At 43.7% G+C, this 25,821-nt stretch overlaps 1 long non-coding RNA gene across 1 annotated transcript; it reads left to right on the top strand.

Annotated features, from left to right (window-relative positions):
- The first annotated feature begins 14,728 nt into the window (after positions 1-14,728).
- LOC136610264 (uncharacterized) lies at positions 14,729-15,276 on the top strand. Its single transcript, XR_010790072.1, has 3 exons — positions 14,729-14,852; positions 15,028-15,090; positions 15,221-15,276. It is a non-coding gene; the product is annotated as an uncharacterized lncRNA (long non-coding RNA).
- The last annotated feature ends 10,545 nt before the right edge of the window (positions 15,277-25,821 follow it).

The following is a 25,821-nucleotide window of genomic DNA, read 5'->3' as shown; positions in this document are numbered from 1 at the left end:
CTATACATGTAAAAAAAAAGTTAAACCTTTTTGAACAAAAATTAATATAAGACACTGTCTTATTTTCGGGGAAACACGGTACTATCAGACAAGGCTGGATTAAAGTCCGTGCCTAAAAAGATATTCCCAAAAGTTTTGGAAATAAGGAAAATGTAGAGAAACACCATAAATATGCAAAGCGAGGGTTGGCGGGAATAATGGCAGCACGGAAATGTCAAGTCCTTTGCAGCACATCAACTTTCCAGGACATATTCTCACTCCCAGGGATGGGACATTCACTTCAGATGTTGCATATAATAGGTAACAGGCCACAAGGGTTAAAGGAGTATTCCAGCATTTACTATTGATGACCTACCCTTAGGATAGGTCGTCAGTAGCTGATCGGCGGGGATCCACGGGTTGCGACCCGCTGTCAGTGTAGCGGGCTGGACATTGTCATCAATGGTGATGGCTGGAAGTGTAATAGACAGCTTCACTTCCATTGAAATCAATAGGAGCCATCTACCACACTTCCATTCTGACCACTAATGACAACATCCAATCCCTCTACACTGATAGTAGCCTGGAGGATGAACTGATCAGCGGGGATCCTGAGGGGCGGACCACCACATCAACTAGGACCTATTCTGAGGATAGTTCATCAACAGTAAATGCCTGGAATACCCCTTTACCGTATATACATGGTCTATAATGTCTTCTAGTCCCAATGAGGACCTCCGTGATAAAAGGTGACAATGTAGGTGACATGCTGGCTCAGGGTCTGTTCTACACAGGGGCGTAACTAAAGGCTCAGGGGCCCTGATGCAAAACGTGAGCTGGGCCCCCCCCCCCTCTATCTGTTTCTGTACCCGTACCCATACCTAAACCATGCTGCACAGAGACATAACTTGAAGCTTCTGGGCTCCAATGCAAAACCTGTAACAGGGCCCCCAACTATAATGCTTTATTCATAGTACTGGGCTCCCTATATGGAGAAGAGAGGCCTTATGGGCCCCCTAAGGCTCCTGGGCCCGGGTGCATCCGCATCCCCTGCACCTCCTATAGTTACGCCTCTGGTTCTACAGCAGCTTTGTCCACTGACAAGGGCATCATCTCTCTCGGAGTTCTGTGGCCTATAGGGGCTGACGTACGGGCCGAAGTGTGTGCTCCTCCTGACCTGGTGGCACTAACCCTGATGCTGTGTATGCTCCCTCCTGGACACTGGCTCTATCACCTGGCAGTATAGGTGGGTAAGATGACTCTACATGCTCTCTTTAGTTAGTCATTATAATCTCATTCTATAGCTTGGTCATCGTCATCTGAAGCCATCTCTTCGGTGCTGCACCGGCGGATGGGGTAGACTCCCTCCATTACCACAAGCTCTGCCACCACGATGATCTCTCACTTGCTTACATGTAGGAGGCAGCGGACAAGTTCCTATGGGCGGATGATGTTCTAGCCGAACAAATCCAGGATTGGAAACAGCACCAATGGACTCCTTACTTCAACACAGATCTGCCGCAGATCATCTTGAAAAAGGCTCATGTGAGTCGAAATGTTGTCCTTCATACACTGTTTTGGGCAACAAGAAGAACATTTGGATATGCTGACATCTGCCCGCTTTTGGAGTACGATGTTCTAGCCAAGTCACTGCCCGCATCATCATCAATGAGGTCTTCTCTTCTCTATACTTGTCAAAGTGGCAGCACCGCCGCTTTAAGTGTACTGTGTTGGAGCGGCAGCCATAGTAATTCTAAGGCAGGGCATAATGGGTTAACTTAAAGGGGTTCTCTGGGATTTTTACTACTGATACAATATCCAATAGATACTACGGTATCAATTGGTGACTGGCGAGAGTCCACCGCTCAGGATCCCTACTGATCAGCTGATCGCCACTGCCAGTGTGGATTGCACTAGAAGCAGATAGTGCTGTCGACATTGCAATGCCCTGGTTTGGTACTATAGGCACAGCTCCCATTTAAATTCAATGGGAGCTGTGCTTGCAATATCAGATGGGCTGCACCAAAATGGACCGAATCTTCCACTCCCGTCCCGTAGTTTTTTTTCCCAAGCTACCATTGCTCTGCAATGTGCGACCCAAGACAATCAGGTTAATTCCCAACGCCCACAGCTATATGTGTGCGCTAAAAACACATCTTTTTAGGGAGGCCTACCATATTTCTGAATCTAACTCTTCTCCATTTACTCCACCTGGGAGGACACCCAAAAACTTGCTTGAGTTGCACAAGTTTGAGCCCCTGCCGATTCCGCAGTCTGCACCTATAAGTCCATGTGTTACTTTGTATCAACAGGTGGAATTTCTTGCTGTTGGTTCTTCCGGCATCAAAAGTCTCAGCGAATGGAACGTCTTTTTCTTCTTTTCTCCAGCAGAGGTCAGCACTGAGTGCTGCAGTAACGGGACCTGTCAGCTGAATAAATTACGGATCTCCCTATAGAAATATGGCAGTTAAGGTAAAACTCTCGGGGTGTTATAATGTAGTATTTACCAAGGAACGATATGGTTGGTTTAATTTATTAAGCAATATGTTTATTGGTGTGGATTGCTATATCTGGAAATACACATCTAATATTCATTGCCAACGAGTCGCTGCTTTTAAGTAAGGCCTTCCACGCACACCATATTGAATGGATTTACTTTTTACGTTTTTTTATGACTTATAGAAATCATCCGCCAAGACAAAAAACAGGCTTTGGGCAGAGCTGAATGAAAATAATGTAATAATACAATATTACCCCCTTGTTTGCTCAGATCCTTGGCTCAGAAAGATCCCTGGCAAGAAACCCTGAGAACTATACAAGGGGTACCACAGGTTTTGGGTTAACCCTTTAAAAATAAAAACTTAGTTTCTGACTACATTTTCTAACTATTTACACGATTTCCTGAAAGCTTACTTATTCCCCCCCCCCCCCCCCCATCCTCCAGTTATAGGAAGACAGACGGGCATAGGCTGCTCCGGCCATCTGTCTTCAGTGGACACCAAGCAAGCTAGGGGGCCTTTTACATGGCCCGATCGACTATTGTGAGCAAGCAACAATCAATATAATAGCATGCTGGCCAGTGCTGGTTCACATCTGCGGATCGGTGGTATGGGGATGAACAATTTTTTTGTAGAATTCTTTGTCCCCATACAAAGTGTATGGAAGGTTTAGGAGTATGTGCAAAAATTTGTGTGCTCTGTGTGCTAGTTGTTAGTCTCACCCCCAGAAGCTTAGGGGTGTTCTCGGCACTAACAGTGGCATATAAAATGGAATTTGAGCTGCACCAAAGGTCAAGAAGGCACAGGGACTTCAGTGTGAGCAGGAGCGTTGTTTGGTACAGGAGAGAACTGGGGCATGATAGCCTGTGGAAAAGCAGCTAAGACAGAAAGGTGAGCGGAAGGACTGCTCTGAGGACCTGACATTGACAAGAGTGTGGAGGAGAGGCTTCACAGGTGTCATGGACCATAGAAACACTGTCATCCCGGGTGAGATAGTCTGCAAGCAGGAATCTTGAGCTGTGAGAGGACGTCAGGACGCTCATCCGGATTTCAGAGAACTCGTGGTTGGGGAACACTCTCAATTCCAGACCAGCCTGAACCGAAGGAAGCCAGTACCAGCACGCAACTACTGTAAGTGAGGCCGGCCTTGTTAAAATTTGGCAATTGATCGCTGGTACATTCTAGCAGCCAAGGATTCGTCAGGTGAGTGTTTGTAGCCCGTGTAGAAGAGCCCTAAATTCCTTCCACTTTGCTAAACTCCGCCTGTTCTCTAGAGGCCAAATCAAGACTGGGACAGGCACCTGGCCACAAATCTTCATAGGGGACCCCGTTATACAATATGATAGGAACAGGATCTGATAACAGTGTGATTATCGGGGGTAAAGATTCAGTTTGCTACTGTAGCTCTTTATCTAGACTACTCTAGCCAAGGCTGGATGGCTTGTTGAAACATCCCCCACACATACATACTGCACCCAGCACTAGGCCCAGAATTCGGCTGGTAGGATAATGTACTTATAATCACTCATCCCTTTGTTCACATGTGAAGATGTACAGCCGATCAATAAGAATTTAATACTTGCTGACTGTCCCTGATTACTTGATGAACCAGCGTTCACCCGTTTGGCAGCTGATCGGTGTGATTAGTGTCTGTTTTACATGTCCCAAGGATAGGTGTGTACAGGAACAAATTGGCCATTGAACCCACTGGGAAAATTTCCCATGGACCAGTCAGGTCCTGGAGCCGGATAAGGGGCAGAATTTTTTTTAAAATTTACAGTATTTGATTGAATGCACTAAGATAAAATTTAAAAAATACTTATTCTCAGCTCTGTAACTCTTCCTGCTCTCGGCCTCTGCAGTCCCCGTGAGCAATGGTTACTCGCTGAGTTCTGGGTAGTGAGATCATATGATAAGTCACATCGATCACATGATCTTTCAACCAGGAAATCAGTGAGTGAACACTACGGGTGCAGAATGCAGAGGCCAAGAGGGGCACTGTAACTGAGTGAGGGCCTATAGGACAATATTACTAAATGGAAGCCTATATGGACCAATATTACTGAGTTGGGGCCTATGTGGGGCATTATTACTGAGTGAGAGCCTGTGTTGCATTAGTTGTGGTTTGTGAGGCGCATTATTACTGAGTGATGGCCTATTAGGGGCATTATTACTTAGTGAGGGCACTTTTACTGTGTTTGGGTCACTAAAAGTGGCACTTACTGTGTGGAGCCTACAGGGAGCACAAAACTGGGGAATACTATTACTGTGTTGGCCACCACAGCTGTAATTATTTATATCTGGGGCACAATGGATGGGGAGATTATGTAGAAGTTTGGAAAACTAAGCCAGGTGGCTGGAAAATTGTGGAGTCAACGTTGCCTGTGTCAAATTCCACAGGGACAAGTTGTGACTGGGAGAAGTCGGCATGATAATCTGGGCGAGATGGAGAAGAAAAATGAAAAGTCAACAACTCCAGTGTGCTTTTTTCAGTTAAAAACTAAAAAGTTTGTACAGTGTTAGCCAGTAGAGTAAGAAAGATAGCAATTAAAAGGTATCAAATCTACAAGACTACTCTGTTTAACGTTCCTTTTTGTTAGCTATTAAAAGGTACTATGTCTACAAGACTATTCTGTTTATTTTTTTTTTTACTTTTACAAAATAAAACAAAAAGAAGGTTCTTTTTAAAAAAAAAAAAAAAAAAAACTTTAACATTTATTCCATAATGTATTTACACCAAAAAGGGACATCTCAGTTTGATCTCTGGTATACTGACTATAACAAAGAATTATTCTATGTGTGTTTAAAGCTGCAAAGCAATCCATTAGGCTGTGCTGAAGGCCCAACCTAATGACAGCTGTGCCTGCAATTACCAGCGCTGGCCACTACACAGGCATCAAAGCTATCTGCTTCCACTCTATCACTGTATTGTGGCACTGCCAGCAGACACCCAAACAACTAATGGACCAGGGTCTCAAGCGGCGGCCCTCAGCCGATCAACTATTGATGATGTGTCGAGGATAGGTCATCAATAATATTTACCTGGCTAACCCCTTTAATGTACATCTCCAGTCCTAACATGTTCTGCGCTATGTAGAAAGCTTGCTGCGGTGAGCTATGCACACCACATAGACTTCTCCCCTCCTACCACCTTCAGACCACTGCAGTTTGCTGACCCCTGCCTACTTGAGTTCAGCCTACTTGCTGCTGATTTGGGCCCATCTATAACACGGGGGCCACTTTGGGTTCCCAATCCGCCCCTGTTCGAGTAAAAGGACATTGAGACTAGTATTTGAAGAAGTCAACCCATCTAATAGGAGAACCTCATGCCAACCCAGGGAGGACATACTGTACTGGCTCCTCTATGTGCTTGTGCCAGGATGACAGGGACACGGGTGGAGCTGCTAATCACCGCGTCGCCGTCTATGAAGCCACAGTGGAAGAAATGACAAGAAATGATTTTCTATTTAGCCATACACATTGCACGGAGAGGATAAGCATGTTACTGGCCATACACTGGGCACACTGGTAATGCACTGGCGACCTCCCCCATCTCCTCTGTCTCTACTCTCTGCCATCATAATCAGGAAATTCTTTAAAAGAGAAATTCGGCAAATCAGCAATTAACATGTACCGCTTGGATGAAAACCAGATGAGCGCTAAAAAATGTGAGTGTGTGACACACCAAGGCAAACACACCGACAGACACAACTCCTTTTATAGCAATTACCCAGGAGGGGAAAGGGTTCCAACAAAAATAGGAAGATTTATTGATAATTCTTCGCCTACAACGACTTCTTATTTGCAAAGTGCCCTGCAGTATTCTCAGTAATGCCCATGTGGGCATCAATGAAGTGGCATAGGTGCCAGGCTGCAAACCTTTATCACTCAGTGTAGGGATTCTTAGAGAGTAAAAACCTAAATGTCAAATGTAATGTGTCAAAAATTCTGATTTTGTGTCGTGAAGCCCTAGTCTAATCATGGATTAAAGAGTATTCTGCTCTTAGTGCTGTATTTATGGCATTACGTAGCATCATGGGAGGCGTATGCTGCATACTTACTTTATAGGGTTCGCCATGGCAGGGGTGTAGAAAAAGTTGGATGCACATTACCAACTTTTGGAGATGGGAAGGAGGGCTACAAAATATGGCACGTTTTTTATGCCTATAGCACCTCTATAACAGTGAACTTTCCACAGTACCTTCGAAAGAGTGCCAGAAAGTGCGGTCATGAGGACATTTGCGCTGCGTTTTTGCACATCATAGGTTACGTATTTGCGCGCACAACTGTGTTTTTTACTGTACTTTTTGCATGCGCAAATGGTACGCATTCTTGCGTGCAACAAAACCCGCAGCCACGGTCCTGTACACGGAAATGGCTAATTAGCCATATTAGTTTCATATGTTCTATTTCCCTGCACAAATTTACAGGAAAATAGAACAGGCTACACATACCCTGAAAATAAGACCTAGCATGATTTTCCAGAATTTTTGAGGATGCAAAGGGATTTTTCAGGCTTTTTGAGGATGCTTATAATATAAGCCCTACTCCAAAATTAAGCCCTGCTAACAGTTAATTAAAAAAAGTCAAATTAAATAGTGTCCAGGCAGCTATACATGTAAAAAAGTTAAACCTTTTTGAACAAAAATTAATATAAAACACTGTCTTATTTTCGGGGAAACACGGTAATACGTGCTTGTGAATGAACCATTGAAATCAATAAGTTCTATTCACTCCGTATTGCGCTTGCAAATTTTGCGTGCGCATATATACATGGTCATGTGAATCGAGCCTTAATGGCAGCCTATAATAAGCCAGAAAACGTGATAATCTGAATTTAAGAATTCCAAGGTACACAGGATGGAAACTTTACTAGAGCCAACCAACCTGTAGCGCATTGGACCTCCCTTGGGCTTCAGTACCACAGCAATTCATCACCCACAGGTATCAGAGGACCCTGGTTGTGCCAAGAAAACCTTCCCCACACCATTACTCCACCTTCACCAGCCTAAGCTGCTGACATCTAACAGGAAGGTATCATTATTCACGCTGCTTGTGCCAATTTCTGCCCCTCCCATCAGCACTGGGCAACAGAAATCTGGATTCCTCTGACCAGGCGATGTTTTCCCACTGCTTAGTGATACAATTTTGTGTTCTTTTGCCCCCTGGAGTGTTGTCTATCTGTTTCTCTCAGACATCCGTGCTAAGGAAGGACAAGTTGTGCATTCGGACCTGTTATTTAGAGCGCCAGCGCTGCAATTTGCTTGACTGTGCACCACCTGCTCATGAGGACGGTTCTTGACATCCTCCTCTGACCCCTTTTGTTCATGATTTGTTTCCATCCACAGGATCTCCTTTTGTTGGGTTATCTTCGATAACATATTCTCAGTATACCTTCCACAAAGCTGAATGGGAAAACCCCAGGGGGTGGGCAGTGTAATCCTGGCCCCGGCTAGTTTAACACCAATGGCTAGGCCCTGTTGGAGGTTACTCAGATCGCTCGATTTAACCATTCTTAGGTGGAACATGCTGAACCTGATCCATGCAAAACTTGTCGCTTGATGTTATGGTGCCCTGTGGGGTCACAGGTCTAATTTCCATGCTGAGAACTCCAATCATGAAAGGGCCGGGGTCTCTAATATAGGGGTGATTCAGTTTAATTCTAGGATGTTTTCACTAATCCAGTATGAATATTATTTGACTATAATGTACAACACAATTATAGGGGTTTTCAAGGGAAAATACTATGGATGATCTATTCTTAGGATAGGTCATCAATAGTTGATCAGCTAGGATCAGTCACTTGGGACCCTGTCCAATCAGATGATCAGGCACCCGCTGGCAGCTCTGTAAATACAGGAAGGTCGGAGCAGAAGCAGATGCTTAGACCCTTGTGTAGTGGCGGGTGCTTGTAATTGCAGGCTGGGGTCTCATTGAAATCAATGGCTGCTATGCATGCAGTTACAAGCACCGGCTACTACATGGGGGTCGGAGCAGTGGCTTCCATTTCTACCCAGTGGATACCCAATCAGCTGATCGCTGAACCCAACCAATCAACTATTGATGACCCATCCGGAGGATAAGTCATCAATAGTATTTGTACCTGGAAAACCCCTTTAACATGACTGAAGCCAAGGAAATCTCGCCTCGCAAGCCTCTACCTTCAGTCTACTCTTAGCCAATCTATGGAGCTGTGAAATCTCAGAACTGTTCTGGTGGTCTCCAGAATAAGATGTCTCTAATACACAAACAACATGCAGCTTTCCCCAGTCAACGACGACTACTTTGAACTAAGTCCTATGAGACCATGGTAGAGAGAAAGCAGAAGTGAATGAACTTGCCCTCACATTTGACCTTAGCAAAGATGGAAAATCATTCTGCCGCCAACTAACGGAGATTCTGTGTGCCAGGAATACATTGTTTGCTTCTATAAGAAACTTGTCTCCATGGGCTTCTCTCTATCTCTTCTGGGATTGTATTCCCTAGGTCACATGATCTTAGCATTTCACATTACCTAATGATGGTTGAGCTGTGTCCCCTGAATGGAGACATTGTACGTGGTGCCGAAAAAATACTGTAGAATTTAAGCTGAATGGAAAGATGATATTTTGCATACATTAAATGGTTACTAATGAAGGGGTCATCTCTTGATAGAGTCAACCCTGTTTAAGGTGCAGGCACTATGGCGATCCCATTCCTGGCACTCCTGGGAAATAGATGCTATTGCCCCGGGGGGAGCCGCAGCCAGGAGCTATTTCACCTATAGCATTGAGATGAATAAGCATTCAGGTAAGAGCTCATTCACATGGTATTGAATCCCCAATGATTTGTACTGGGCTATTCAGACATGTGTTTTTCACGCGTATGAAGGAAATCAAAAGAGCTCCAGTGGGAAGGGGTTAAAGGAGTTGTCTAGTTTGCAAAAAGACTTAACATGTGCTCTTTCCCCTTGAAGGGGTTGTCTCGCGGCAGCAAGTGGGGTTAAGTACTTCTGTATGGCCATCTTAATGCACTTTGTAATATACGTCGTGCATTAAATATGAGCCATACAGAAGTTATTCACTTACCTGCTCCGTTGCTGGCGTCCCCGTCTCCATGGCTCCGTCTAATTTCGGTTTCTTCTTGCTTTTTTAGACGCGCTTGCGCAGATGGGTCTTCTCCCTTCGGCTCGGCTCGGAAGCAGCAGCGTTTTGGCTCCGCCCCCTTGTACGTGTCATCGCGTAGCTCCGCCCCTGTCACATGTGCCGATTCCAGCCTCCTGATTGGCTGGAATCGGCACATGTGACGGGGGCGGAGCTACGCGATGACGCGTTCAAGGGGCGGAGCCAAAACACCGCTGCTGCCGAGCCGAAGGGAGAAGACCCATCTGCGCAAGCGCGTCTAAAAAAGCAAGAAGACACCGAAATTAGACGGACCCATGGAGACGGGGACGCTAGCAACGGAGCAGGTAAGTGAATAACTTCTGTATGGCTCATATTTAATGCACGACGTATATTACAAAGTGCATTAATATGGCCATACAGAAGTACTTAACCCCACTTGCTTTCGCGAGACAACCCCTTTAAGGAATTCTTAGTTGGACTAGTTTTCAGATTTTTTTCATTTTTCAAGTTTAAACCCTCATGCCCCAAACACTAATTTTGAAAATTGTTCACCGGACCAAGCAGCTCCCGTTCGGTACTCCGGTAACACATAATGTGACTTATGACATTACCGGTTCTTTTGGCTCCAGTGACCAGTGACATCCCATATGCAGGTCACACAAGCTTGTAATTAATTAGATGAGGACTGTACATGAGACATCACTGATGACGCTTTGTTTTGGGGCAGGGCATTGGCCGCAGTGGTTATGTTGGTAAATAGGCACACCACCACTGCATTCAGCGGAAAAAGAAATCTTTAATATGTAAGATGGGGGGTCCTTTATTCATAGTAATACGAAAAAACCTCAGTGAGGTGGAAGCCAATTTTTCTCAATTCTTCCCGACTCCAAATCTTGCAATTGGAATAATCCCTGGATCACCAACCCTTCTTAAGTGATCAGTGACTATCATCTATAATATTGTATCACTCAAGAAAGGCGTCCAGACCCCTCTTGTACTCCTTTATTGAGTTCACCATCACCGTGTCCTCAGACATAGAGTTCTCACTGCTCTTACAGTAAAGAACCCCTTTCTGTGTCGGTGTAGAATCCTTCTTTCCTCTAGATGTATAGGGCGCCCCTTGTTACAGTGCTCGGTATGAACAGATCATGAGAGAGATCTCTGTATTGTCCCCTGATATATTCATACATAGTTATTAGGTCGCCCCTCAGCCATCTTTTTTTCTAAACTAAATAACCCAAATTTTGATAACCTCTCTGGGTATTGTAGTCCGCCTATTCCATTTATTACTTTAGTTGCTTGCCTTTGTATCCACTCAAGCTCTGATATGTACTTATTGAGTACTGGGGCCCAAAACTGTCCACAATATTCCATGTGTGGTCTGACCAGTGACTTGTAGAGAAGAACAATGTTCTCATCATGTGCCCCTAGACCTCTTTTGATGCCCCCATGATCCTATTTGCCTTGGCTGTACTGATCATGATCCTTATCTCTGGATCAAAGTAGGGAACTGTTACAAAGTGCATCTCTCACTCTGAAGAACCAGTCCTGTCCACCATCACATAGATAACCCTTCGATTTGAATAGGCACAGTGTAATGCTTCATTTCCCCTTTCAGTCATGGGAGTGATACGCCATACATGTACGTACAACATGTAGTTGGTGTGGTCTCAGGAGCAGAAGCCGATCCAACCCCAGCTAGAGCCAGCTATAACGGACAGCCGGGATCCCACTACGACAGCTGGGATTACAGAGTACTGATCCCTGGGATTAATCTCTTATGTGCGGCAAACAATGTTGATCGTGGTATGTTCAGGGTTAAAAAGCTGCTCCTTCTGTGACATTGTTGGCCGTCCACCATTCAATCTTGGAGGGCCGATTGGGTTGCTATGATAACAGGATGCCAGGCAATGACCTCCACATCTGCCACAACTTGTCAACAAAACATATAATAAACTGCAGTACTACAGTGTATTATCTGAGCAATCATATGATTGCAGGTTCAAGTCCCCTACAGTAACATAAAGTTACATTAAAAAAGTTAGCAAAAATCCATTTTATAGGGCTTTCTATATTCTTTGACACATGAAGTCCTTTTGTTTAGGGCCATGAATTGTCCTGGCTTACCGGATGTTTTCTGGCAATTAACAATGCATTCCTTTACCCCTCTTTCCCCTATCTCACCCCCCTTCCCCCTTTCCCTCATTTTTCCTTATTTTCCTATGGTGTGTTGTGGAATTGTCAGTTCTCTCAGCTATGTTTGTCAATTTAATTGTGAGAAGGCTGCATGACCCGTGTGCTGGCAGATCAGTCTATCCCTTTTTTATATATTTTTGAAAATGTTAAATAAAAGAATTCTAAAAAAAAATTAATTTATGCGTGATTTTCCTTTTTTTTTTTCAGAAATAAAAAAATTTGCATTTGTGGTATCACAGCATGCGTTATAATCTGTACAATAAATCTTACACACTTTATATCCTGCATGGCAAACGCTTTAAAAAAACACAAAAAAGAGAGCAAAAATATTTATTGTCTACTCTAAACTACGTGCGGGAAAGATCGGGCAGCTCCTATCTTTCAAACTCTTGTGCCCATTGTGTATGGGCGACGATACACACGTAGAGCTGCTATGAGGGCAAAAACACACGGGACATGCGCTAATACACTCACCACTATGGAGCATCTTAGCGCGCATGAACCAGGGGTTTTTTTTTCCGGCCACCCTGTCAGCTGATTAGCCAAGGTCCCCTCTGGCAGTCCCTGATTAGGGCAGTGTCTGTTACATCAACCACACCACAAATTTGCATAGTACACCCTAGCAGTCATGCAATAAATATCAGGCATTACAGCATCTACCCGACTACTGAAAGCTGACTTTTTCATCCCCCTTGGGGCTTGAACACATGAGCGCATGGGCTAATACGCTCACTGCTACTAAGCATATTAGCGTAAGAACCCGGCTTATTTTTGTTTGTTTTTTACTATTCAAACTTTGTGCTATAGTGTGCGAGTTCGGAAACAAAAGTGGGGAGATAGGTCCTGCCGTATCTTTTCTCGCGCGTAGTATTAACGCTCATAAATCCTAATTGTGAAAACGAAGCCATTGAAATTAATTATCTCATTTTGTCTTGTTATGCGGCCGTGATTTTCAACAAGCCTCTACGCTTTGGATAGGCTATTGAGATACAGGATTTGGGTTGTGAACTGAATCCTTGTTCCTGGTGAAGAGAAGCCAAGCTGTGATTTTCAGTCCTGGGGTTCTTCTAATGACTGAAAATGCTTATAATATAAATATTTATTTTTTTTGCATCACTGTGTTAATCCCATACCTCCCAACTTCATGGCCCCCTTAATACATAATGTTCCTCATGGCCCTGTTTAGTAGTAATGCCCCTTATGGCACTGCTAAGTAATAAATAAAGTACCTCATGTCTCCATTTAGTAACTAATGCCCCTCATTGCTTAAAGGGGTTGTCCCGCGAAAGCAAGTGGGGTTCAGCACTTCTGTATGGCCATATTAATGCACTTTGTAATGTACATCGTGCATTAAATATGAGCCATACAGAAGTTATTCACTTACCTGCTCCGTTGCTAGCGTCCTCGTCTCCATGGAGCCGTCTAATTTCAGCGTCTAATCGCCCGATTAGAAGCGCTTGCGCAGTCCGGTCTTCTCCCTGGTGAATGGGGCCGCTCGTGCCGGAGAGCTGCTCCTCGTAGCTCCGCCCCGTCACCTGTGCCGATTCCAGCCAATCAGGAGGCTAGAATCGGCAATGGACCGCACAGAGCCCACGGTGCACCATGGGAGAAGACCTGCGGTCCACCGTGGGTGAAGATCCCAGCGGCCATCTTCGCAAGGTAAGTAAGAAGTCACCGGAGCGCGGGGATTCGGGTAAGTACTATCCGTTTTTTTTTTTTAAATCCCTGCATCGGGTTTGTCTCGCGCCGAACGGGGGGGCTATTGAAAAAAAAACAACCCGATTCGGCGCGGGACAACCCCTTTAACAAACACTGCATTGGGACCCAGTATCGTGGAGGCGGCACCCAAAACAGGTGGAGAAGACAGTTGTTCTTTTTTTATTTCATCTGGTCTGAGGCTTAAATTCAGTTATCAGTGAAACGGGTGCGATAGAACCATATACTACAGTAGCGTCACATTGTATGCCATCCGATGAAAGATTCTTGGCATGTGTAAAATATAGAAATGCACTGAGTTTTATCACATCTCATATACTGTAGCAACTGAAGTCTTAGATTCCATGTTATATAGTAGCCGAGGGACGTAATCCTGCATAGGCTATACACTGGAAGTCATGTCAGGAGATTAGCAAGAAAGTCAGCAGTATTTCACCTCTAATACCTATTATCCGACATAGATACACTGATACTTTGGGTTGCGAGTGCTTCAGCTTGTTAGCTTTTTGACTAGCGAGCAGGCTCTCTCCCGAATTTTTGCTCTGATTTAAGAGCAAAAACTCAAGTTACGAACCTGCTTCTGCATTTCAGCGTGGCTTTCAATAGGGCCACCGCCGGCGACCCCATTGAATGCAGTGGGCTACCGGCAACCCCTGCAGTGATTTTTGGGGAAGGGCTTTATATATAGGCCCTTCCAGGAATATCATTCCTAGCTGTAGTAAAAAAATAAAAAAATATATACTCACCTGTCCGCCGCTGCCGGGGTTAGGTGCGTCTAGCTCTGCTTGTTCTCTCTGCACTGCTCTGAAGCTTTCAGCAGGGATTTAAAATCATAGGCAGCGCTCAGCCATTCATTGAATGACAGCTGTGTGCTGCCTGTGATTGGTCACAGTGCTCAGCCAATCACGGAAGCGCTCTGCCATTCATTCAATTGAGCCATACTCCATCCCCCGAAGAAATGTTCAACACATGGAACCTATTGATATCAACATGCTTCTGTATGAAAACGAGCTTGGAGAGGGGGGCTCTGGAAGAGTAAGTGACCAATACTTTACAATGTAAACAACTTCTCTATAACAAATCATTCCATGGTCTAATCTGTTGTGATTCTCTTCCAGGTCTTCTTGGCATCACGTCCGTCCACTGAAGAACTCATGGCAGTTAAAGTCATGACCAAACCATATAACGAAGACCAACTCTCAAATGAGCCTGAAATCCTGGAAATGGCTGCAGAGAACAGACTCCTGATGGCATTTATGGAAACGCCAACTGAATGCTACATAGCTATGGACTATATGCCTGGCGGAGACCTGTGTGACCTAATGTCACAATTAATGCCATTTGACTATCAGACAACAAGGTAAATTTCTCATAACTGAGTCCTAATAATCTGCTGCATGTACATTGTAGACCTAGAGCAATGGCCAACGAGAGCAGGAGACAATGAAGACATGAATAGAACACTTCTGTAGATCATCTCACGGCTCCATATGATTATGTAACCACTAACCAATCCTCTACTTTCTACTCTACAGATTCTTTACCGCAGAGATCATCTGCGGAGTTCAGTACTTGCATGAAGAAGGCGTTGTACATCGGTAATTAGTTATTTATTCCTATAGAAACATTTTAGCTTTGAGTCTCTAAGTTGTCTTCTATATCTATTGTATATACATGCAGTACTTCTCATGAATCATCGTAATAAGTGTCTTCTCTTTCTTTCTGCAGTGACCTGAAGCCTGATAATATTCTTGTAGATAACATCGGACACATCAAAATCGCTGACTTTGGTTTAGCAGCAATCAAGGTGTTTGGCGAAGACACCATGGAAGACCTTGTAGGCACTATTGGTTACATTGCCCCAGAGGTAAGGAACATTCCTGTCTGATTGTCACACATAGTAGGACTGAGGAATAATCGGATACTTATGACCTCCAGTCTAACTTTCTGCATGACCCAAAGGGATCCGTTTCTACTCTGCCTGTATATATCTGTATATCCCCTCACCCATATATTCAGCTCTTCTTCTTATTGATGTTTTAACAGATAATAAATGGTGAGCCCTACAACCACCTGGTGGACTCATTTTTTATTGGCGTCATCTTGTATACAATGATTTTGGGTAAAGAGCCGTTCTACGCCCAAGGCTCAAAGAGTGAATATCATAAATCAGTGGAAGCAAACGTTCTTCTTTTCCCACCTAAAATGTGCCCTGATGCCATCAATATCATTGAAGGGGTAAGTAGCATCCAATGACTATGGGTGATGGGACTATTCTAAGAGGCAACATAAAATTTCAGCAGCTCCTAAACATTGTACTGTAACCTATTTTGTAGGTATTTATCATTAATAAGCTATAATATAATAGCTAATGGTTTCTTTCATATTCCAGCTCCTCTGTAAAATCCCATGTGGCCAACTATCAATATCACCATCCATAAGATGCCACCCATTCTTCCATTCACTAGACTGGGGCGATGTAGAATCTGGCAGAGCCCCCCCAGCATTCAAATAAGTATGAAACCAAGAGCCATCCATCTATAGTGTTATCATTGCTCTGTAATTCATATTCACTGCAGAAACCTTATCAGCATACAGTATATATGTGATCAGCTGAATCTCTGACATTTCTGTCTTCTTGCAGAAACCTATTCCTATAACATCTAGGAATGAACATTTATGAGAAAACCCACCAAGCTTCCGCTACTCTGAACATTAAGATCTGTTCATTGACGTCAACAAGTGGATGATGTGACATCTTCACCTGGACTTACTTACTGGATTGTCACAAAATTATCAAGCTTCCACCACTTAACATCTACATACATTCGAGCTCCAACGATCCAGGGATTCATTCTGATCACCATATTTGGGGTCAGGAAGGAATTTTTTCCCCTTAGGACAAACCAACAATTAATCCTCAGGGGTTTTCGCTTCCTCTGGATCTATTTAGCATCTAATTATAGGTTGAAATTGAAGGACTTCTTTCAACCTTACCTGCCATGTAACCACCTAGACAGCTCATCCCCAATATGGTGACAACTATAGAAGGAAGCTGTGGAAAATGGCCCCTTCACCCATCGGACATGACAGAAGGACGCTGCTGAGAAAGAAAGCAGCTGCTTCACCCACCGGATATGACGGAAGGAGACTACTGAGATAGAAAGTGGCTCCTTCACCCACTGGAAATGGACACACAGAAGGCTGATTGGTTACACATAGTGTTGTAGGAAAAACATCCAGCAAGATGAGTTCCACTTCAAAAAATTTGTCCTGTGTGACCCAAACCTGAATTTCCCAAATACTCAAGTTGTAAGCCAAGGCCTGAAGAGCAGAATCATCACTATCCTCCTCCTCCTCATCATCATCTGCTCCTTTCTATTAAAAGTGATGTTTTTTCTTTATTTGTATAACTGCAACATCTTGTACAAATAAATCTATAACATTTATGCAAGTTTTGGCTAAATTCTTACTATATACAGAACTCGTTAATTTTCAAGACAAACTAATATAATTGGGGGAGGAGTGAGATAACACATTAGTATTAGAGATGAGCGAGTATACTCGCTAAAGGCAATTGCTTGAGCGAGCATTGCCTTTAGCGAGTACCTGCCCGCTCGAGACAGAAGGTTCAGGTCCCGGAGCGTGGGAGCGGTGAGTAGCGGCTGTCAGCAGGAGGGAGCAGGGGGGAGAGAGGGAGAGAGAGATCTCCCCTCCATTCCTCCCCGCTCTCCCCCGCAGCTCCCTGCCCGCCGCCGGCACCCGAACCTTCAGTCTCGTGCGGGCAGTTACTCGCTAAAGGCAATGCTCGCTCGAGCAATTGCCTTTAGCGAGTATACTCGCTCATCTCTAATTAGTATGTAAGGTATGACTATTAGGCCCGGCCTATCCATAAACTGAGCTCAAACATCATAAAAGGTGAAGATTCCAACGGCCATAACGTTTTACATTATTTTTATTTTTCCATCAATATAGCCATAAGAGGGCTTGTTTTATGCAGGATCTGATATATTTATTGGGATGCATGCGATGTCTTGGGACGGAGGTGGTGGTAGGGGGAAACATTTTTAAAGGTTAAACTAATTCTAGAATGAGGAAGCAGAATGACCTGACTTACTGGTCTCTCCAGCACTAGCATGGCCTACAGCCCCATACATGGCCTACAGCCCCCTCAGCAGGCTCACTGATGCAGGATATTTGTCACTCAATGGTTTAGTATTGTTGTAGTAGGGTCCAAACTGTGATCGTTACTATATATGGCTGACAGAGATTTGCTGGCATTGTACAGGGGCGCACTGCATCTGACACTCTATTGGGTGCTTGCACTGTATGGAAGACCCATTGTAAAGATTCTATATAGTGCTTAGTCATTAGCACTGTTGCCTTGGAGAGATGGGATCCTGGCTTTGAAGGCAACATCAGATTCTAACACAAGCAGCCTGAATTGATGACCCCTTCCTGTCAGCTGGTCAGAACTTGTCAGAACCTCCATCTAATTTGTGGCAACTAGAAGAAGCTTCCTGTCCACATGGGCCGATATTCCCGCAGAATGATTACAGCACCTAGTGGAATCGATGCAATGATGAATTTCTCTGTTTCTGAATGCCAAAGCAGGTCCAACGTGCTGCTAGATAGGGGATCTAATAAAGAAGTCATTTAATGTACATGACAATACAAATCACTTAGATTTTCACTGATTTGTCATCCTTACCAGGTTCTCACCACCATTTAGCAAAAAGTATTGGACAAATCAGAGCTGAGATCCCTCTTTCCAGAGTGACCATGAACTGTCATTATGGTATAGACCTCCTTGTAACTCATGATGGTGACCTTGGTGGCAGTTTTAATCAAAATGTCTGGTCACATTACTTATTACATAGCATGTGCATTAAGGCTTTTACTGTTGATGACCTATCCTCAGGATAGGTCCTGAATAGTTGATCGGTGGGGTCAGCTGATCATCTGGCAGTGGGGTCAGATTTTGGAATTGGTGCTTCCATTGACTTCAATCAATGCCGTTCATGTTGGAACCACAGGAAAATGAAGCATGCTGCAATGTTTCATCTGTGAGCAGAAACCGCAATAGGTTTCTGTTTGTGTGAATGAAGAATCATTTTTCCATAGCATGCTATGGAGGGTTATTGCTGCAGAACCCGGAGGCGGACTCCAGCTCCGAATTCCGCAGCAAAAATCCGCCTGTGTGCATGAGGCCTAAGAGAAACCAAGTAATCTTATAGATATGATAGCTTTTAATGGCTAACAAAAATACATGATGTTATAGCGAGCTTTCAGGCCTTCTATCGACCCTTTATCAGCCTGATGAAGGGTCGATAGAAGAAGCTGAAAGCTTGCATTAACATCATGTATTTTTGTTAGCCATTAAAAGGTATCAAATCTACAAGATTACTTGGTTTCTCTTACTGAGAACAATCACACTTTGCTCTACTGGCTACACGGTACCAAACCTTTTTTTTCATGAGGCCTAAGAAGGAAATTAATCCAAGTTTTTTGGGGGGAGGGGGGGGGGTTGAAAAGAGAGACACCTAAAATGTTTTGCTGTATTTGCAATAATTAGAAAAATTTTCACACCAAGCAGATAATAAAATATCAGCCTGATGAAGGGTCGATAGAAGAAGCTGAAAGCTTGCATTAACATCATGTATTTTTGTTAGCCATTAAAAGGTATCAAATCCACAAGATTACTTGGTTTCTCTTACTGAGAACAATCACACTTTTCTCTACTGGCTAACACGGTACCAAACCTTTTTTTTCATGAGGCCTAAAAAGGAAATTAATCCAAGTTTTTTGGGGGGAGGGGGGGGGGGGTTGAAAAGAGAGACACCTAAAATGTTTTGCTGTATTTGCAATAATTAGAAAAATTTTCACACCAACCAGAAAATAAAATACAGATCCAACTATGTGATGTCACACCACGAGTTAATGAGGTTTTAGGCTTTGTTTAAATTTAACAGCTTTTTCATGCTGTTCTTTTTGATACATTATCTATAAAGATTACATTGTAACATTGTAAAATAAGATAAACTTTCTAACAGATGTGCGGCAGAACGCGTGCCAAGTAGTTTCAGTGAATGCTCTGCTATTTATAAACCGTGCACATGGCCGTTAAATTGGTATTCGGTAATCTGGACTGGTAAACGAAGGATAAATGTAACCCTTTTATGCAATTTTTGCAATTCTGCCCCATGACTGTTTTATTTCTGGAGAAGAAGTTGCATTGTGGGTAGTTCAGAAGACCGAACCACCAGGACCTTATAGCAGACGGTATGTATGCCTTTGGAATAGGGGTCCTTTTACATAGGCTGATTCTCATCCCACGGTAATGAGTGCATATCAACAAGCATGTTGATCGGCGCTCTTTTACTTTTTTTACACGGACCAATATTTGCTGCTGTGGGGACAAATGATTGCTGCTGTGTTTCTTCAAAAATAAGACACTGTCTTATATTAATTTTTGCCCCAAAAGAGGCACTGCGTCTTTTTTTGGGGGGGAAGGGCGGGATGAGCTTATACTCACCTGGCCTACGGCGTCTGGGTCCCTCACGCTGCTGGTGTCCGGCGCTGCAGCACGCTGCAGTGTTCTCTGCGCTGACATATCACTCTCTTTCTGGTGACAGGGCTTTGAATAACCCGCCTCCAGCAAGCGAGTGCTGTGATTGGATCATGAGTGCCGGTGGCTCAGCCAATCAGAGCCGATGCTCGATGAACCAATCAAAGCCATTCAGTGATGTCATTCACTAAATGGCTGTGAATGATCGAGCACCGGCTCTGATTGGTTGGTGCTCAATCTAATCACAGCACTCGCTTGCTGGAGGCGGGGTATTCAAAGCCCAGTCACCAGGAAAAGAGTGATATGTCAGTGCAGAGAACACGGCAGCCTGCCGCAGCATCGGGTCCAGTGTGAGGGATTCAGACTCCGCCGGCTAGGTGAGTTTTGATGGTTTTTTTTTCATCTTGTTTAGCTAGGGTTTATTTTTGGGGGAGGGCTAATATTATAAACTTCCCCCAAAAATTGGGGTAGGGATTATTTTCATGGAAATACAATAATATTATTATTCATCCACATAGGCCAACTGCACATCTCCCCGGTCACATAGAAAGATGTACTATATAGCCATCAACGAGCATTAAAGATGAGCGAGCATACTCGCTAAGGGCAATTTCTCGAGCGAGTATTGCCCTTAGCGAGTACCTGCCCGCTCGGAAAAAAAGATTCGGGTGCCGGCGCGGGTGAGCAGGGAGTTGCGGGAATAAGCAGGGGGGGAGAGAGGGAGAGAGAGATCTCCCCTCCGTTTCCCCCGCTCTCCCCCGCTGCTCCCCACCCGCCGCCGGCACCCGAATCTTTTCTTCCGAGTGGGCAGGTACTCGCTAAGGGCAATACTCGCTCGAGTAATTGCCCTTAGTGAGTATGCTCGCTCATCTCTAACGTGCATATTTAGAGCCGCTGAAAATCAGGCGTCAAATATGTCATTTGTCATCTCATCCTTGTCCCTCTTACATGGCTTGATTATCGGGAGAAAAAAATATTTGGATGAATGTTTGTACCCAATAATCGGCCCGTGTGAAAGGGCCTTTAAAGGAAATCATTTTTTCTAAAATCTCTGTGCCAAATGTCAGTCATGCAAACCAGTCCAGTGGGTAGGCCATATTGACTCTCTTGTCTGCAGACCATTCCCCTATGTACACCCTCTCTTTTCCTATAATGCTATGCCAAGATGAGGAATATTAGCTTCCACCTCATGGATTTTTGTTTGCCTTCCTCTGGATCGGCATTGCACAATAATAGCCTGAACTAGATTGACACCTGGAAATTCAGGTTCGAATGCAGTTAACTTCATGGTCCATGTTCTCTCCCTTGCTACCCTCAAAGGGATGAAGGAAGCTTATGGTCTTTTTACATAGGCCAATGATAAGGCATGAGCTTTCTTCTGAAGCATCAATCGCCTTACAGCCATGCTATGTAGAGGGACCAGTGATCATCTGATGAATGAACAAGCACTCATTCATCGGCTGGTTCACTTATTTATGCAAGCATAAAAATCGTTGCTGATTCTACAGTATATCTCTCTGTGTGAACTGGGAGATGTACAGTCGGCCTATCGGGACAAATCAACATATTAGCAACTGTTTGTCTCCATAAGTCATTTCTTGCCCATGTATAAAAAGTGGAAAGAGCATCAAATGACATTACATCAGACCAAGAATTTGGCCCATGTAAAAGGACCATTAGATGTGGAGTGGTTGTTAAGTAGGATCCTCATGATCACTAGATGATTTAGATGTCTTCATCCCGGCAGGGTATAAAGTGCTCACTGGGGAATGTCTTTAATGAATGTAAATTTTGATTATGCAGTACCAGAGCTTAGGTGCCATTAATTATGATTTATTTAAGATCTAAAGAAGCTATCAGTTTCAAATATTATACCAGAGAATATTGAATGAATAGTGGAGGCTGTAGGGACCTCATCCAGGAACACCAGAGCAGAGAGTGTCTACCTGAAGAGTATCTCTTACTATGGAGGATCGAACAGCCAATTGATTTAAATGGTAACTGTGTAATGCATTCTTTTCCCTGTGGTGGTGCTGTAGTTGAATTAAGGACTTGTTTCTAGGTCTCCCATCATATGATCAGCTAATCAAAGAGGAATTGTACAAAGTGGAGAACAGGAATTTAAACAACAGTATTACATGATAATATAGTGCCATTTAGTGAGCTTATTTTGAGCTTGATCAACCCAAAAAGCTCAATATTTTAATTTCATACATTTTTAATGAATTGTGATGAATTTTATTGATTTTTTTCCTGTTACTTATATTGGCGTAACTATAGGGGATGCAGGGGATGTGGTTGCACCCAGGCCCAGGAGCCTTTGGGGGCCAATAAGGCCTCTCTTCTCCCTATAGGGAGCCCAGTACTATGTATAAAGCATTATAGTTGGGGGCCCTGTTACAGGTTTTGCATTGGTGCCCAGGAGCTTCACGTTATGCCTCTGCATTAAGGGGTTAAGAGAAGTTGAGGGGCCCCAAGATAAACTTTTGCACCCGGGCCCATGAGTCTTTAGCTATGTCCCTGTATATTCCCCTGGGATTATATCATCACTCACACAGTCCTTGTCCTTGATGGGGCTCACAATCTTACTTCTCTCTCTCTCTCTCTCTCTCTCTCTGACACAAGAGCCAATTTTTGAATCGGTTACTATTGACTTCAATGGGAAAAACTGAATACGATGGCTGAAGATGGAGCCATTGTCTTTCCCACCCAATGACTTTAATATGAATGAATAGCCCTTATAAAAAGTGGTACCAAAACAATGCAAATGGTAATCTGGTCTAAAAAGTTAGATGTCATTCTCCAGATTAAACTTTTATAAAAAGGTTCCATATAACTCCATATATAACTTTGTATATATAGTCTTCTAGGTGCGCTGATACAGTAAGTGTATAACCCATGACGTCTGTTGTGTTAAGAGGGGCCCAGCTGAGAACTGTACTCTGGGTCCTGGGGTTAATCTCTCTTGGCCCGGCAGTGCACTTTGATTGCAGCCCCCTGCCATTCCCATAGATAAGAACCAGCTCCGGAGACAGACTAATCTGTCTTTTCTTTTGAATATCGGATAAGGTACACCAAACTGGATTAATGTACCTCTCTTGTGTGCACAGAGTTCTCAAATACATCAACTCTGGCCATATTGTATCCCCAGGAATAATCAACCTAAAATTATTTTTGGCATGCCTTCAGCTTCTTTTGGGGTACTACAAAGAAAATGTTTAAGATAAAGTCCAGAAACTTTGGTTTGGTATTGTATTGGGGGTTGGAGGGTGCTGAACATCATAGGATTAATGAGGTTTACTGATAATACTAGATTAAGAATCTGCTGCAAGGGGTCAGTGGTGTTTTGGAAGAAGGGTCGATCCTTCTATTGGAGGATGATATCTTAGAAAGTGAGATAAAGGCGCATTGGCTGGTGAACCTTACAGTAGTGCAAACCCATGTTTGCAAAGCACAGAAAATATTCATATGTGCAAATAGAAAGGAAAGAAAAATGACAAGGAAATTAAACTAGAAGGTCAGGCGTATAACTATGGGAGGTGAAGAGGCTGTGGTCACACCTGGCCAAAGGAGCCGAAGGTCCCGTAAGGCCCCTGGGCCCGGGTACGGAAGCAAACTAGTACTATCAACAAAGTGTTATAGTTGGAGGCCCAGTTCCAGACTTTGTATTGGGGCATAGCAGCTTCAAGTTATGCCTCTGATAAGAAGGTCCATATGTTGTAGCACCATGGTGTCTCAATTATTAGCAATATTACCTTGTAGCACCGTGGGTTTGAGTTTAATTAACGCAAGGCAACTTGCTTGTATCTTGTCTGCTTCTTTCAGATATCTCTTTGAGACACAGTCAGAACAGGGTCCCAGTATAGTGTTAGATTATACATTCAATTTAGGTGATACTCAATGGGTATCACAGCCTTATCAATAAGGTATGCCTAATTAATATTTGATGCATCGGAGAAGAAAACAATGAGAAACACCCAAGTGATGTTTCCAAGATCTTCTGAAGTGCTTTATCATTGCATAGTTTATATAGCAAAATGTTTATTACTTGGAAGGAGCTGATCACGAGCCACCTCACCCCACCAACATCCAATTAGAATTTGCCTTTCATAGTGAATCATAGTAACTTTTTATCACCTGCACATTAATGCATTTACAGCTGTGGTACTCCAGCAGCTCCCTGTCCAGCACTGAAGCCCCGATCCCCACCGCTCATAAGTCGGAAGAAGCCAGTGGATGGTCAAGTGCCATCCATTGTGCACATGACCGTTCAACCAATCACAGGCTGCAGCCATGATCCTTCTATGGCTGCTGAAGTCTGTTATTGACTGAGCAGTCGTGTGCACATTGTATGGCACATGACTGCCTGCCGACGCCTTTTCGGGTTCCAAGTGGCGGAGGCTGGGGCTCCAGCGCTGGACAGGGAGCTGTTAGAGTAGATGAATATACATTTTTTCATGATTTTACACCATTTAAGTCTGTATTTTCTTTTTAAATACTGGAAAAACCCTTCAACACAGTCCCTTACATGGAATCTAGTAGACACTAGGAACAAGTCTGCGACAATTCAGATCAGCCTATTATTCAGCAGTGTTGATCCAGAGGAAGGCAAAATGAGTTAGAAGGTAATTCCTTTATGTTCAGGAAAAAAGTTCCTTCCCAATTCCAAATCTGGCAATCAGAATAAATCCCTGGATCAATGACCCATGTCCAGTAATGTAGTGACGGTAACTTTTAATATTCTTACACTCAGAAAAGGCTTCCAGGCCCATCTTGTACTCTTAGTAAGTTCACCATCACCATGTCCTCAGGTAAAGTTCCATAAGCTGGCCGTATATTTAAGTGATTGATTTTAGAATCATTTGTAAAAACGATCCCATTGATTCCAGGACTCAAAAATAATTCTATGGCTATAGTGTAACAAAGCTATCCGCTTCCAGCATCAGACCCGGTCACCACTGCTTGAGCCCGGAAGAAGCTGATAGTGATCATGTGCACAATGAAAAGCATGTGACTGCTACTAACTTCCTCTAGATTTGGAATGGAGGTGACTCCAGCACTGGATGGGGGAACATTTAAGGGAGGTTTTTTTTTATTTTATACCATTCCATGACTTACAAAATTTTACATGATTGGCTGAATCCATAGCCATACACTTGCAATTTCAGCCATGTTGGTCGAAAATTTTCTAATGTGACCGATCATATTTTTTTTCAGCAAAAGCCTGTCATCGGCCATCGTGAACGATGATTTGCATTAATTTTGTGGCCCAAAATGGACAGAATTGCTCTTTTTATGTGACTTTTATCTCAAGTGTATGGCGAGCTATAGTCTTATTGTTTTTACAGTAAAGAACCCACTTCTATATTGGTGTAAAAACCTTCTTTCCTCTAGATGTAGAAGATGCTGTTCTGCCTATAGGGCACCTGTGCACATATGGTATGCCCACCCTTGTATCTAATAATACTTAGCTTGGTTGGCCAGGACTTTCATTATTGATGTTCTATCCTCAGGATCAATTGGTGGGAGTTGACCACTTGGGATCCCTGCCGATCAGCTGATCGCTCAGCCCTCTGTTAGTGTGGACAATGCTGTAAGTACAAAGTACTGTCAACGTTGCAGAGGCCCAGTTTGGTACTGCAGGCACAGTTCCAGTTCCCGATCAATTGAATAGGAGCTTTGTCTGCACTACCAACCAAGGCTGCTACAATAATGACAGCACTATCTGCTTCCAGCGCTCTCCACAATGACAGCAGGCTGG

The sequence above is a fragment of the Eleutherodactylus coqui genome, chromosome 2 (genome assembly GCF_035609145.1).
Source record: "Eleutherodactylus coqui strain aEleCoq1 chromosome 2, aEleCoq1.hap1, whole genome shotgun sequence".
NCBI classification, from domain to species: domain Eukaryota; kingdom Metazoa; phylum Chordata; class Amphibia; order Anura; family Eleutherodactylidae; genus Eleutherodactylus; species Eleutherodactylus coqui.
The sequence above is the reverse complement of the archived record's forward strand: the minus strand, read 5'-3'. Positions and strand labels throughout refer to the sequence as shown.